We start from the raw sequence: 15,199 nt of genomic DNA on the forward strand, positions 1-15,199 counted from the left end.
GCCCTCCTTGCTTCTAAATCTTCTGAATGTAATTCTTTCTGCAGTCAACTATAAACAAGTATAACTGTAGCTGCAAAACAGTAGACACCTTCAGGAACATAATGTTAAATTTACGCTAACATTCAATCCGCTGTGACTCTCCAGCGCTCTGCAGTTTAATGTCTGCTATGGAGAATGGCTTAATTTTACAATTTTAAATCTGTGACAGTAAGTCTTCACTTAACGTCATCGATAGGTTCTTGGAAAGCGCAACTTTAAACAAAATGACATATAACAAAACCAATTTTATCCTAGGCTAATTGATAAGAAACAAGAGTTAAGTTCCTAGGACATATATCTGGACATGAAAACAATGCCAACCTTCTAAATAAAGACCCGAAACACTTCTGACATTAAACAGTGACATAAATGTGAGCTATACACACATTTAACTGGGTTTCCAAACTACTTATTCTAGTTCAGAGTCACCTCTTAGAGAACGCACCTGTAACAGTTTCCCATGAGATATTAATTTTTACCGTAAAGTGAAGTTTCAGTCAAGGCTCTGAACTAACATGCAAACACGATTCTAATATTCAAATTAAAGTTCTCAAATATTTTAAATGATTAGGGATTCACTTGGCCCTCAAAGTGACTTTCGTATGACGCCTCTCATTATAAATGAATATAATTCAAAAGAAAGTGGTGACAGAGGTTTTGTTCTGAGAGATGAGCATACTATGGTAGCACCACCATACCATGATACATGTGTGGAGCTGTCACTTTGAACTGCCTCCTTTTCCAACTGAAGGAAAAATGGGTCTTACCGTAGCAAGAATTTTGCTTTTCCCTTCTTCCCACTGAAAGTCACGTTTCCCACCTGAATATTCACATTCGATGAAATATTTTCTTGTGAAGCTTCTACCGTCTGTCAAAAGGTACAATCCGCCTGTTATATGATGTGCTGAGATATTTGTACCCTATCAACTGTTAATTAGCATGACAGCCTGCAACTTTTTTTTTTTTCCCTTCAATTTACTGCAGCTCTTGGTGTGCAGGCTTAGGTTAAAAGTGCAGGCTGACATAACTACCCCCCTTTGACAGGTCCGCCATGTTCTCTGGATGCTGACAGAAATATTTTTTGATGCTGATAAGTCAGGCTGCCCTGTTATCTGAAAGAGGAAAGAAGGTGAGCAAAAAAAGTTAGAGAAATAAACATTTCCGTCAGCTCACCTGTGCCGGAAGGAAAGTAATGATCCCATCTCTGAGCCTAGGCGATATCTCATTCCAACGTGATTTATTTTAAAATACGGAATTTGCCTGTCGTTAAGAAAATCACGTTGTTTTATATGACTGTAATCAATGATGTAAGAGTAGCTTGCCCTTTTAAATAAGTTCCTGATAAATCTCAAATGCTGTCTTTTCCACCTTTTTTCCTCTGCCTTTCTGTCTGTCCCCCACCGATGAGGAAGTCATCTTCAGATAAGGCCGGTTTAGGATGGAGAATATGAGTAGAAACTATAGGAATTGCTCAGGACAGATGCGTCTGCCATGTCGGGCATGAGCCATGAAAAGCCAGCCGAGGTCTTCCTGCAATTCGTGGGCAAGAAGCGACTTCCTGCAATTCGTGGGCAAGAAGCGACCAATGCAAAGGGACTTCTATCCAATCTGTGGATCAGGAAGCGGAATTTAAGGGCACATCTCAACGGCACGTGGCCACGTAAACCACTGTCTTAGAGCGGGCACTGGCTAACCACCAGCATCTCTGTTCTGAAAGCTCTGCCAGGGTCCTCTGTGGAACGTCGTTCCCAGAGCACACGACCAAAGGCACATAGACATGTACCAAAATTTGCAGGAAAATAAGACAGAACCAACATCACTTTTCAGACTACTGATACCAAAACACCAGTCCAATCGATATAATGAAACCAGTTTTTTTTTTTTGCCATCGTTGGGTTTTTCCTTTTTTCCTTTCTTTTTTTTTTTTTTTGTCCTCCCCACCTCCCTGTCCCTCTGTCTCAGCCAAAAGCAAAACCAGTGCTTGCTTCCACTGTCTTCTTTCTCTTCTCCATTCCCACTCCACCCTCTGACAAAGTGACAGATCTTATTTCACATCGTCACTGGCCCCAGGCCTCTGGTGACCAGGTTTCCTTCTATTTAAAGACTTAGGGGCGGGATGTGCAGTTGGCAGAGCCCAAGCGGGATAAGGACAGAGCTCCTATCATCAGGGGTATTCCTGGGGCATCATGGGCTCTGCTGAAGAGCCCGAGGTCTAAGTGACCTGCAGTGGGGCAGATCTGAAGTCTCTGCCGGTTCCCGCCCTAATTCCAGCAGGGAAGACACTGAGGACAAAACTGTGCCCATCAGCTTATCCTCTCTGCAAAAATACTTCACCTCACACCACGCCTATAAACAAGAAGTCTTTGTGAGAAGCATCAGGAAAAGTTTGGGATCCCTGATTTAAGGAACAAAGGGTTAAGCCAGGAGGTTTTCTCCCTCATTCAAAATCTGTCAAATACAAAACGGTCTTTCCCGCAAATACATATTTTGCGACTTTGCAAAGCCTCTGTACACTCACATTCCGGATGTCGCAGAATTTTGAGTATTAGTGTTAAAATAGTCTTCTCAATGTGCAAATATGGTACACATTATCCCTTGGAGAATTATAATCTCTATAAGGCTGAGATCAGGTTGAGTTTATTAATTGGTTATGAAATTTAACTAGCATCCTCTGTGCTTAATTCTGTCACTCAGGAAACTTTCACAAGTCACTTCTGCCTTACTTTCTATGTTTTTTAAAAGTACCAGCATTAGCTCATTTTAAAGACAAGTTAAATTTGAGGAAAGCTGTGTTAAGAAACATGTCACTTGCTGCCACTTTGCACCTCTGATTTCTAACAGTAATCCTGTCCCTATCCTGGATGTCCCTACATATCCAGGAGACAATGGTGGTGGAGGTGCCTGAAATACTGGGTGTCTCTAAGAATAGCGACGAAATAATGAACAAAATTCCGGGGAGTGGCTGCTCCTGGTGGGGGTTTGGAGGGGTAGGGTGGGGGGTAAAGGGTAACGAGGCTAGAGAAGAGTGTGCAAGGGACATCTGTGATCCTGGTAATACTGCGTGGTGGTGCTCACCGATGTTCATGTCATTACTGGCACTTATAACTCCATAGTATTCATGGTGTACGTTCTTCCGTGTCCATTCAAAATACCGTGTACCTGATAGTCCTATAAGACTGTTAAAGCTCCCATACATTTATGCTCTTTATGTTACAAAGAGTGTTCTTCATTAAAATGACCACACCATCCTCATATCCTATTACCACCTAAACACCAGAAAAATGAAATGAACAATTTTAAGGAAGCTTAAGGAAAAGAATGTCAAAGCCTAATAGAGGAGTTTTCCCATTTCACCTGTTACTATTGACATATATTCTACCTTTCATCTCACACCTGTGCCATGATTATAGTCTTTTCTGACTCACTCTGCTTCTCTGAAGTTCAAACTTTTCTCTGAGACCTCAGATTTTTTGAGTTAAAAAGCCCTTTCGAGTTTGCTTATTTCTCAACAGCGGGGGATTTTAAAAAAAATCCCTGTGAAAGTCCTTTGCCTCCTTCCAAGAGGAGACAGTGACATACTCGATTGTTTTTGAAGATCATCTTCTGGCTCTAAAAATCTCTGCTTCTGCGACAGTCGAGGACAGTGTTCGCGTGTCTTTGTAGCGTCCCTGTTCTCAAGGCACCCAGTTTCTTCTTCATACGACCGAAGAAAAAGAAGAAACCCAGGGTTCGGGATGGCTCTGCCCGCCTTTTCCTCAGGTCTTTACTTGGCTTTCCTTACTCACCAGCAGACCGCCCGCTGTGTCCTCCTACCTCCCCAGGGCTCCCCATCTGGCCTCAAACACAGCACCTAGGAGCCTGGCCATGCTGTCTCTAGTTTGGCTCTAATCTTGCTTGTGCCAGACACTCATTCCCTTGTCCAGATAATAAGAGCTAACATTGATTGATCCCTTTGATGTGTACTGTGCTAGTACTTCCATTGCCATGTGGTTAGTTCTTACCATTTGGGTTTGGGAGTCAGCTTGTCCTATATTTGAATCTCAGTTTAGCGCTTTATTAACTCTACGAGACCCTGAGCAGAAAGATTTCACATCCCTGAGCCTCAGTTTCTGCATCTGTAAAAAATGGCGATTATATAAGTATAAAATCTTTGAAATATTTACAAAGGGCTACTAGAATAGAGACAGACCACAGACTGTCGATATCTGATAGTTATTTTTGTTACTATCATTTGCATTATTGCCACCACATGGGACAATATTCCCAAATCTTTACTCCCAGGCTCCTCCCTGGAGTCTCAGACTTGATTTTGCTGCCCCAGCCTGGGTGTCCAATCCCTTCTCCTGTCCCTCTGGGTCCTGGGCTTCTGTCTGATGTTCCTCACATAGATGATCTCTCAAAGCACCACAGCTGGAGGCCCACCTACCCTCTTATCTAAAAGCACAATATTTACTTCATTCTATTTGCTGTTTCTGACTTCTCTATATATCAACCCTAATTAGCTCTCCTGTCTGGCCAACCTCCAGTATTGCTCTGAAGACTCTAGATAAGACACTTTCCCATAGCATATCACTTAAGTCCCAAGAAAACCCTATGAAGGTAGAGGGTCTCTGCCATCCTAAACACATAAACTCCATCTCTCACCTCAAGATAGTATCTTCCATTTTCATCATGCCCTGGTGAGATATGGCATGTATCAAATCTGCTAAGTTAAATGGCCAAGCCTAGCTGCAAGAGAGTCCGTGAAAGATAACCTTTAACTGGGTGGCCATGAATCCTGCTAAATTATTAGTGCAAAAGGAAAGGAGAACGGATCTTAGGGACAACCAGCAAGCGGCCAGAGAGAGGTAACAGCATCGTCATCTTCTATGAGGACACCGTGGGTCGGGGATACTAACAGGTCCCACAGCAAGAGAGTGGAGGGAGCCAGGAACTGAAGTCAGATGCAAGCTACTTCTGAGGGTGCTGGTGGTGCTGCCTGGCTCCCCATGTTCAGAGAATGTAGGTGCTTTAAGCACACTCTGTCAGGAGGTCTGCTCCAACAAAAGACCCTGAATTTCCCCCTTCTTCTTGCTAGAAGATTGAAGCAAATTCTTCTCTTATTTTAGCTACAACATAATTTTTACATACCTTAGTGTATTTTTATATACCCTAGTATACTGCTGCTTCACTTAAAAATATTTACTAAGGAAGTAACACAATTTCGCCAACTCATCACACAGAAGAGTTCTTCAGCAAAGAAGATGGCAAGGGCTATGTTCCTTACGTAGAATGAAATATTTAAAACTGGTATTTAAACAAGGTTTCTGAATAGCAACTTAAACTAATTCCATGGCAAACCCCTCCCCGCCCCCTCCACACACACAATTTAAAAAGATCCTGAAATGAAACAAAGAAATTGTCCATATTATGTAAAGAAAAAAAAAAGTCAAGTTGCTTGAATTATTAATTTGAGTCACTCTTTTACTCTGTTTGCTTGGAGTACACATCGTTTTATTTTTCAACACTGAGAAAACTACCTTTTAGTATTCTTCACAGACACACATGCTTGGAGTTACAGTCACTGAAGAGCTTCCCTGCTGACTTTTGGGGGGTTTAATTTTATTCTGTTTAGCTTGGCTCTCAACACTGTATGTATTAGAGATCAATAATCACATTATCGCGTGCTAATAGGTGCCTCTGACACTTAAATAATTCTGTGGAGGACTTGGACGCCATCGTGGAAGCCGTTTAATATTAGCTGTCAATGACTGGCTAAGGGAGGGTGATTTTCAGTTTGCATACGGAACTGCCCAGTTCTCTTACCAGGACAAATACTACAGAGATCAGGGCGGGTGACCTGCTGTGAGGAATAATCCCCACATCTCAGTGGCTTTAGACAGTAACAGTAAATGTTTCACTCACATTTTCTCATAGTCAGGCTTGGTAGCAGGGCTCTGATCCATGGGCCCGTTCAGATACAGACCCCTGCTCTCCTGTGGCTCCATTTTCTAGGTTCTAGGAATTCTCTCCACGATGCCCATGAATGGAGAAAGAGTGGAAGGTTTTTGGATGGGCCAGTTCTGGAAGGCACATGACCCTTGGACCACATCCCACTGGCTGGCACTCTGTGGTAAGACCACACCCTACTGCAAGCGAGGCTAGGAAATGTAATACAGCTATGTTTGCCCAGGGAGAGGAAGATATGGGTTTAGGGAGCACTTAACCCTCAAGTATCTTTGATTCTCTGTCACGAATACCAAAAGAAATTGCTAGGCCAGGAAAAAAAAAAAAAAAAGCAATGCACTTTAAAAGTTTTTTTTAATTGATGATGATATAATTTATTTATACTAGCAAATCTAGTGAGAGTAATAGCTGTTTCAAATTCAAGCTGACTTTTTACCAGTTATTTACAAATAGCTGTCTAAAGTCAAAACGTTTTTTATTGTGGTAAAATAGCCATAACATAAAGTTTGCCATTTTAACCATGTTTAAATGCATAGTTCAGTGGCCGTAAGTATCCCCACGTCATCGGGCAGCTGTTACCACTATCCATCTCTACAATTTTTTCCATCTTCTCAAAATGAAACTCTGCCCATTAAACACTAACTTCCATGCCTTTCCCCAGCCCCTGGCAACCAACGTTCTACTTTCGGTCTCTATGAATTGGACTACTCTAGATACCTCATATTAGTGAATTCGTACAATATGTATCCTTTTTGTGTCTGGCTTATTTCACTCAACAAAATGTCTCTGAGGTTCATCCAAGCTGTAGCATTATCAAAATTTTCTTCCTTTTGGGGGCTAACTAATATTCTCCTGGATGCATATAACACATTTTCTTCTCCGTTCATCCATCAACGGACACTTAGGTTATTTCCACTCTGTGGCTATTATGAATAAATGCTAATATGAACACGGGGGAACAAATACCAGTTGGAGTCTCTGCTTTCAATTCTTTTACACATTTACCCGGAAGTGGAGCTGCTGGCTTATATGGTAATTCTATGTTTAATTTTTTGAGGAACTGCTCTACCGTTTTCCATAGCAGCTATAAAGTCAGAATAGTTTTAAAGACGAACTTGTGACTTCCACAAAAGATTGTCATGACTCATCTGTAACCATTAAAGAGACTCTGAATTGGGGTGTTATGTGTTTTCAATTGTGCTCTTTAAGAAATAGAACAGTTTTCATTTCATGTTCCCTTTGCCTCAAAGTGAAGAGTGAAAATATGTTGAGTATAGTTAGTTTGCATTTTCCGGGTGGTATAAAGAATTGGAATTTGATAAAAAAAAAATGTGTGTTGAAAGCTCTGTCCTAGCCCTGTGGTGACACTGGTACCTAATCAATTTCCTAGAGATAATGAGAATGGTTTATCACACCATGACTAAAAATTACAGCAGGAAAGTCTCTGTAACACCATAAATTTTTACTTCCAATTAACAATTAAAACCTGACAGCAACACTATTTACAAAATGATACCATTACTGTGCTTTTTTCCTGTTGCTCATCTGATAAGTTACCTGAACCACTATATATTTTGTCCTTTCCAGACTGTGTGTGTGTGTGTGTGTGTGTGTAAATACTTAAAACAACGAACTAGGTGATGAAAAACCTGAGAGCATTCCAGAAGTTCAACTCAAACAGCGAGGGGTTTTGGATGTTTGGTTTTGATTTCACTCTCTCTGCCAATTTAGTGTTTCTGAGTACAGGTACCATCAAAATTCAAAGACATGATGAAAATGAAAAGCAGGTACAGTGGAAATGAGAATGCGTTTGAACTAAATCCTTAACTGAGAGATTCCTTTGGAAACCTTTGGTTCCTTAATAATGTGAGTTTTAGCTTGGCTATTTCACCACAGATGCAAGGGAGTGCATTGATAGTCTAGGGCTCAAAAAATATCTCCAAGCTAAGCTTTTCTAGAAAGAAAGGCGAAAAACGAAGGTGGGCACAAGATTTGATGACAGATGATCATTTTTGATAGCAGAACATCGTAAAAGACTCTCTTCGTCCTTTTTAGTCTGCCTATCCTCAGGGCTAGTAGATTTGGGGGTCAGTGATGAAGAATGTTTGTTTTTTTTTATTTATTTTTTAAATAGGATAGCACTTGATGCTTAACTAACAGGGGTGCCTGAGCCACTAATGACGTGAAGTGGAATCACAGCACCTACGCAAATGCTATGTGCTACCGAAGTTTTTCACTGTTGTACATTGCATTTGCATAAATTTCTCTCCCTTTTTTGGAAAAACGCATGTTCACAATTGTTTGATAAAATTCCTAAAATAAAACTCCTGCATATTAATTCGATGTTTCTTGGAGGCTACTTCTTTCAAAGAGAAATAAAATCTAGCTCCTCTTTAACACTCTCTTTTTAAGGAGTAAAGCCACGGAAATTAGAGCCTGCACGTGAAATCGTCACCCGTCTCACACAATAGGTATAATGTGGGCAGCGGAGAATTTAGCAACTTCCATAAAGAAAAACCGGAGTCATTTTTTAACATGAATCTTGTGTATAATTTCGTGTCTGGCAGCATGGGCTAGTAAAATACATAACATTATAAATAATGGACTTTTAGGCCTCTCCTTAACAACCATTGTCAGGCACACATTTATCCGGCTTTGTGGTCGCAGCGCAGGTAATGTAAGTGGTACCTGGCACCGAAATCACTCTGGAAGGCTCCCTCCATCCATCTATTCATTATACGATCGCGGTAGGAGCCCCAGTCATTCCTCGTAATATTCAACTCTCTCAATACTCATCCCTCTGGAGTTCTTAACCTCTACATTTATTCTTGTCTCTCTCACTCTGGGCCCTATTTTTCTCCCCTTCTCTGTGCCTGGTATTTAAGCAGCTGCCAGCCTTAAGGACTAACTCCTCTCTCTGTATTTTCTCCCCGCCTCGCCCTTACCAGCCAACTTCTAGATAACTTCTCAATCATTTTCTTTCTTATAAAACAAAACAAACAAACAACAACAACAACAAAACAAGATAAAACCTTTGTATTATCTTCTTCTCTTTTTCTGACTGGAAGATATTAATGTATTTCCCCGTCTCCCGTCAGAGTGCCCACTCTCTATTGAGATGGCGTGCATCAAGCAAGCTGAGTTCTAGGCCAGGCGGGCATGGGCATTTCTCTAAGTCTGCTTTCTCGCCTGCAATTGGAGGAAAGAAATCCTACCACATTCAGGTTCTTCTAAAAATTAGGCAAGATAACACACACAGAGCACCTGTTACGAAGCCTGGCAGATTTGGACTCAGGAAACACCATCTATCATTATTATTATTATTATCATCATCATTATTATTATTAGTCCACCTTCCTTTCGAAAGACAAACTGGAGGTTCTTCCCAGGTGATTACCCATCCTCTTTTTCTCAGAATGCAGGAGAAAATTAAATGAATACACAGTAACACTTAAAGGTATTACGTTATTGTGGCAACTGATCCTAGCAGAGTGTTTTGTAGACAGACACCCACGCTCACTAGGCCTACTACAGCCGCTTAAAGTGCTGGGGCCAGTTCAAGCGTTCTACAGACTCTATTTTAAACATAAGAAACCTCAGACTCAGAGACACGAGACAACGGAGGAATATACCCAAAGCTGTCTGTATTCGGGATGGTGATCTAAATCCTATTCGTGACACCAAATTGCCAGTGCAGCCCCTCTGATTTATTATCCTTGGAGAAAACTCAAAAAACTACTAACGCCTCCATCTTCCAGGCTTCCCTACTTTGGAGAACCCAGATCTGGGGGAAATGCAGCTGCTTCTTTTCCCCTTGGGGGCTGGCCCCTAATTGATTCGACTTAAGCCTAACTAGACAGAGGTGAGAACCTCTCCTTCCAGGATATTTGGGGACCATCTGCAGCAGACTCTTCTGCAGAGGAAGTGGGTCCCCGGCAGCCACAAGCCGGCTGTCCGCCCTCGTGGTAGTCCAGGCCTCCAGCAGACTGGAGCCCAGACTCGGCCGGGTGGTGGGCGGGGCGGGGCGGGGCAGCGGGTCCCGGGGCGTGGCCTGCGACCTGGGTGGCGTGTGGCCAGGGCAGGGGTGGCGCAGGCAGAAGACCAGAAGGGAGGGTGAACTGGGAGGGGAGCGGGGAGACTCTCAAGGTCCGGGAAGTGAGCCCTGCGGTCTCGGGGGAGGAGGCAGCGCGCAGGGAGCAGCGGGAAGGCGCTCGGGAGCCGGAGCGGGCGCGGCGGCGGTGGGCCCGGTAGGCAGGGGTTGGGTCCCACGCTGCGAGTCCCCAGGTCAGGTCAGGTCTCAGCTGAGCTCTGCTTGTATCCCCCGCAGCCCGCTTCGGCGTGCAGCTGCTCCCCGAAAGCTGCGGGGGAGCTGCAACGCCAGGGGTCTTGGGGCTGCGCGAGGCCTAGGAGGCCAGCCTGGGCGTGGACGTGGCTGGCTGCCTCTAAGTCTAAGGTCCCGCGAAGCCGGGCCTGAAACCCGAGGCCTCGCTTCCCGCGCAGAGCTAGGCCGAGGGCCCCGCGAGGAGGCGAGCACAGCGTTGCTCTACAGAAACCCCCCTGGGTCCTCGGCGGGCAGCTCTTCCGGGGTCGGGGCCCCCCCTCCTTGCACACTCTCCTTTCATAAGCTTTGAAATCATACCTCTTAAGCCTTGGGCCTCAGCTTCACTCTGTACTTTACCGTCTGAAGGTTCCTGTGTCATAAAGATATTCCAAACACACATAATGGCGCCTCGATGTTGGGATGTTTGTGAGGACACCTTAGGTCCAGTGACATCTCTGAGGGGAGCACGTTTGCAAATGAGAACTTCTGCCTGGTGTAGAAACACCGGCTCATGCCTGCTTAAATCATCACCACGGCGGAGGAAACTGACAAGCCTTTACTCCTAAATGATCATCACAGTCATTGTCATATAGGATCAACTTCACTGAGAAAAAGCCCTAAGACGCATGACGCCAACTTGTCCACTTACATTTTACTTTATGTAGACAGGAAGGGTGTACGGCAGTTAACCCCACGGGCCTGATGCAATTCCAGAAATAAGCAGCCCCCTTCAAAACGAAATCTCAGCGCATACTGCAAAAAAATAAAAAAAATAAAAAATAAATCAGACAACTTACTGATTGTTGATAGCAACTCAGCAGCTTGATTTGAAAAAGGATAATTTAAAAGAAAATTCACTTCATAAATGAATGCTACTTTATAAACTTTTTTTCATTTGTGGAGACTAGATGTTGCTTTATTGTTATAAAAACTACTAAAGTATATGTAATGTAGATTTTTTGGAATAAAACAGCAAAATACATTTTGGGGCCATTCTTTCTTTGATCTTAAGAGTTATAACAGGAATGGCCAAGCCTGCATTTTTTTGACAGTTAGTAAAAGCTAATCAGCAGGGGTCTTCTCTGATCTGTGTGTTCTAATTTAATCTCCATAGCCCGATGGAGTATTCTCATGGTAGAGGAGGCAGGTAAGGTGCAGCAGGGTGAAGCCATGCTACCGGAAAGTCTAGAAAAAAAAAATCTGTGTTTCGAACTCTGAAACCTGTGCGGTTACCCCTTCACCACCTGTACTTTGTTTTTCATTAGGAGGGAGGGCAGTAAGAGAGGCTGCTGGCTTCAAGAACTTTGGACCCGTGGGTAGAGCCTAATCCTAGCTCTGGTTCCGGCCTTTGTCTTTGTACAAGTTACTTCTCTTTTCTAGGCACATAAAGGTAATTGATGTCTATGTCCCTACTAGATCTAAAAAAAATCTCTGCATTTGTGAAAATAAAATTCTGCATTTACCAGTTAATGATATTGGCGGGTCACGTTTGGAGGTGAAATCCCAGGGTGGTTAGGAAGGGTCGGATTCGTCGTTCGGTGCGTGTGGACTGTGCACCTGGATAGCACTAGGGCTCCGGTGGAGAACGGGGCTGGTGAGGGTTCCTTTTGGAGTTTACATTCTGGTTGGAGGCAGAGAGGCCTGAAGAAACGAAGAAGGAACAGCTACAAATTGTAATTGTAATTAAGAAAGAGCTACAAATTGTAAACAGAGGACTACGATAAAGAAAAATGGAGAGGGGTCCGGTGGCGGGGCACACATTGGACGTGGTGGATCACTAAGTCCTTCTGATGTAGAAGGAGACGGGCCTAGCGGTGTTCACTGCCTGCACTGGGACCCGCAAGGGCAAAGGAGGCGTGGGAGGATTGGCACCATGCAGCGGTTGCCCCGTCTTTGTGAGTGGAGCTCGGGCGCTTTGTTCCAGATGAAGGTGGAGATAAGGGTTGAGACCAGGACATGTGGGACTTTTTGTGGCTTGGTAAAGACTCGATTTTCATCTAATAGCAATCAATGGGAAGTCACTGAAGGGTGGTAGGCAGCGGGTGGCATGAATGAAGGTGGCTATGATGAAACCCAAATGAAAGGTGATGGTGGCTCAGGCTGGGGTGGTGGCAGCAGAGACGGAGAATATGGGGTTTTTACACCTCACTGTATCAGCAGGGCCTTCCTGACAACCCTACTTAATGTTCTAACATCCCTCACACCCCCTGGCATTCCTCAGCCTCCATGCTGCTTATTCCCTTACGGCATGCTATATATTTTGTCGGTAAATTGTTCTTTACTCCCTCCCATGAGAATGTCGACCTATGGGAGGGCGAGGTTTGCACGTTCTGTTTACCGCTGTTTCTCCAGCACCTGATACTGTGCCTTGTGCAAAGGAGGCTTATAATACATTTCGTTGTATGCATGGATTTAGTAAATGGCTTGCGTTTGGATTCCATAGAACCTGCTGATGAACTGGATGAGGCAGTGGAAGGAGCAGTCAGGGATGGTTCCCAGTCTGCTGGCTTGGGAACCGGGGAGAAGTTATGTCAGTTAAGAACAGAAAGGCTAGGGAAAGGACAAATCGGGAATCGGGATGGGGCGATCAGAAGTTCTGTGCGGTCCATATTACGTCTGGTGTGTGGATTAGTTATCTGCTACTACATTAAAACAATGACCCTACAATTTAGCAGATTAAAGCAACAAACATATTATCCTCTGTTTGTGTGGGTCTGAAATTTGGATGTGGAGCAGTTGGGTGATTCTGGCTCAGGGACCCTTATGAGGTTACAGTCAAGCTGTCAGCCAAGGCCGCTGTCATCTCAAGGCTTGATTGGGACTGTGAGCTCTGCTTTTGGCTTTTCCACGTGGCTGTTGACAGACTAGTTGGCTTTTGGCTAGAGACTTCAGTTTCCTGCCGTAGGGATCGTTCTATAGGGCTGCTCATGCGGTGGCTTCCCCCAGAATAAATGACCCAACAGAGAGAGAGAACCCAAGATGGAAGCCACCATCTTTTTGGAACCTGATCTCCGGATGCGGCATAGCATCACTTCCACAGTGGGTCCCACAGTCCCAATGCCAGGAGGGGTGGAGGTGACAGGAGCCACTGTTGGCATAGCGTCACTTCCACAGTGGGTCCCACAGTCCACCCCTGCTGCAGTGTGGGAGGGTGAGAATGCCAGGAGGGGTGGAGGTGACAGGAGCCACTGTCGAGGCTGCAGACCCCAAGGTCTCCGAGATGCCTGAGGGGAAATGGCGCACTGGCTGTTGGGTACACCGTGCCGAGCTCCCAGGAGCGCTGTGGGCTACAGGTAGTTATGTGGCAATCTGTACAGCTGCTGGAAATGTACAAGAAGACCCAGGGAGAGAATACAGATACAGGAGGAAGAGGACCCTGGACCCAGTCCGGAAGAGCCCAACTTTTAGAGGTCAGTGGAGGTGGAGCCAGCAAAGGGACGTGGCCGTTGAGGCATGAGGAGAACCCGGACTGTGTGTATTCTGGGGGTGACTTAACTCAAAGGTAGGTTTCACTGGACAAATTTCCCTTCCCTGTAAAGGGCAGAAAATACTTTGAATATGGCTGAAGTGAAAAGATTTTCTGAAAGAATGCCGTTTAATATGACTGGAAGTGTGAGTAGTTAAATTTTGACCCAGACAGGAGCAAAGAACAGGAAACACATATACAGGTGGAACATTTAGTCTCAAAAAGTCCACGCCCATGTACCTAGTGCCCTGTAAGTCTGGGGCCTGGCCACGGGTCCCTGGGATTATAGTAGGTAGAGGACCAATATGGCTTTTAGCAGTTGTGCTTAGAGTTAAGCTTGAAGACAAAATAATTAACTGCATAGCATGGGAAGAGCTGCTGACCTTGGAAAATATCCATCTTTGCTTCCACATGCCTTATAGTTTTAATTTATGAGGAGTCTCTGTCCCCAAATGTCTTAAATACCCCAGTGGATTCTACAGTGACAACAGTGAGCCTCTGTGGTTAAGCTGCATCCTATTCAGTTGTCCCGTGAACTTCACTCTTAATAGGAAGACCCGAGACGGTTGTTAAATATGTTTTTCATATACCACGTGTGGCATCCTTCCTGTTTTCTGTAGCTGCTCTTTAGATTATATTTTCAATGGCCCAGGTTTTATAAAAAGCCTTCTCATTCATAGACATCCCACCCTTGCTTAAAAAAACAAAAAAAGAGAGAGAGAGAGAAGAAAAATAAAATACCTGCTCCCACCTGGCCACCTGGCACAAACTGGCTGTCTGGTTCTGACTACCTGTTCCATGAAACAGTATCTGCCTCTACCTGCTCAGCATGGGAGTCATGAGTGTTCGGCATCTCTCAGTCCCCTCCTAATCAGGCATGGCCATGTGACTTGCTTTGGGCAATGAACTACAGGGGGAATGACACGTGTTACTTGCAGGTGGAAGCTTTAAAAGCCAGTGAGACAGTTATAAAACAGTCGCGGGGACGTAAAGTACAGCACGGGGAACACAGTCGATAATAGTGTAACGACCGCGTATGGTGCCAGGTGGGTACTAGGCGATTCAGGGGATCGCTTTGTGAATTACGTAAATGTCTAACCACTATGCTGTACACCTGAAACTAATATAAAATAATATTGAACATCAGCTGTAATTGGGGGAAAAAAAAAAAGAAAGCCAGTGAGAGATTTGTCACACACTCTTTTCCTCTGCCAGAGTGGCCACCCAATTTTCTAGATCGTGGCTGTACTGTCAGCTTGGGTCATGGGATGAGGATAGTGAGCAGAGCCTTCCCTGTCACTCTGCATTAGGCACACAGTGTGAGCTAGAAACAAGCTTTTGTTGTGTTTAGGCCCTGAGATCTGGAGACCTGTTTGTTAGTGCAGCACACCCTGGCCTGTCCTGACTAATGTACTCAGGTAAGGTCT

General features: G+C 44.3%; 2 long non-coding RNA genes across 3 annotated transcripts in view; one reads left to right on the plus strand and one right to left on the minus strand.

Moving 5' to 3' along the window:
• LOC107195323 overlaps positions 1-15,199 on the minus strand; it is a 435,673-nt gene that overhangs the window by 359,382 nt on the left and 61,092 nt on the right. Inside the window, exons 1-2 of one of the 2 annotated variants that reach the window (XR_003044794.1) lie at positions 11,770-11,909; positions 10,956-11,059 (exon numbers count right to left, since the gene is read on the minus strand). This is a non-coding gene — a long non-coding RNA (uncharacterized LOC107195323). Of the gene's footprint in view, positions 1-10,624; positions 11,948-15,199 lie in introns of those variants that run through there. The other variant, XR_003044793.1, reaches the window with a different exon arrangement.
• Positions 13,265-14,952, plus strand: LOC112475632. Its single transcript, XR_003044795.1, has 2 exons — positions 13,265-13,381; positions 13,482-14,952. It is a non-coding gene; the product is annotated as an uncharacterized LOC112475632 (long non-coding RNA).

This window comes from Pteropus alecto, unplaced genomic scaffold (assembly GCF_000325575.1).
Source record: "Pteropus alecto unplaced genomic scaffold, ASM32557v1 scaffold11, whole genome shotgun sequence".
In the NCBI taxonomy this organism is placed as follows: Eukaryota; Metazoa; Chordata; class Mammalia; order Chiroptera; family Pteropodidae; genus Pteropus; species Pteropus alecto.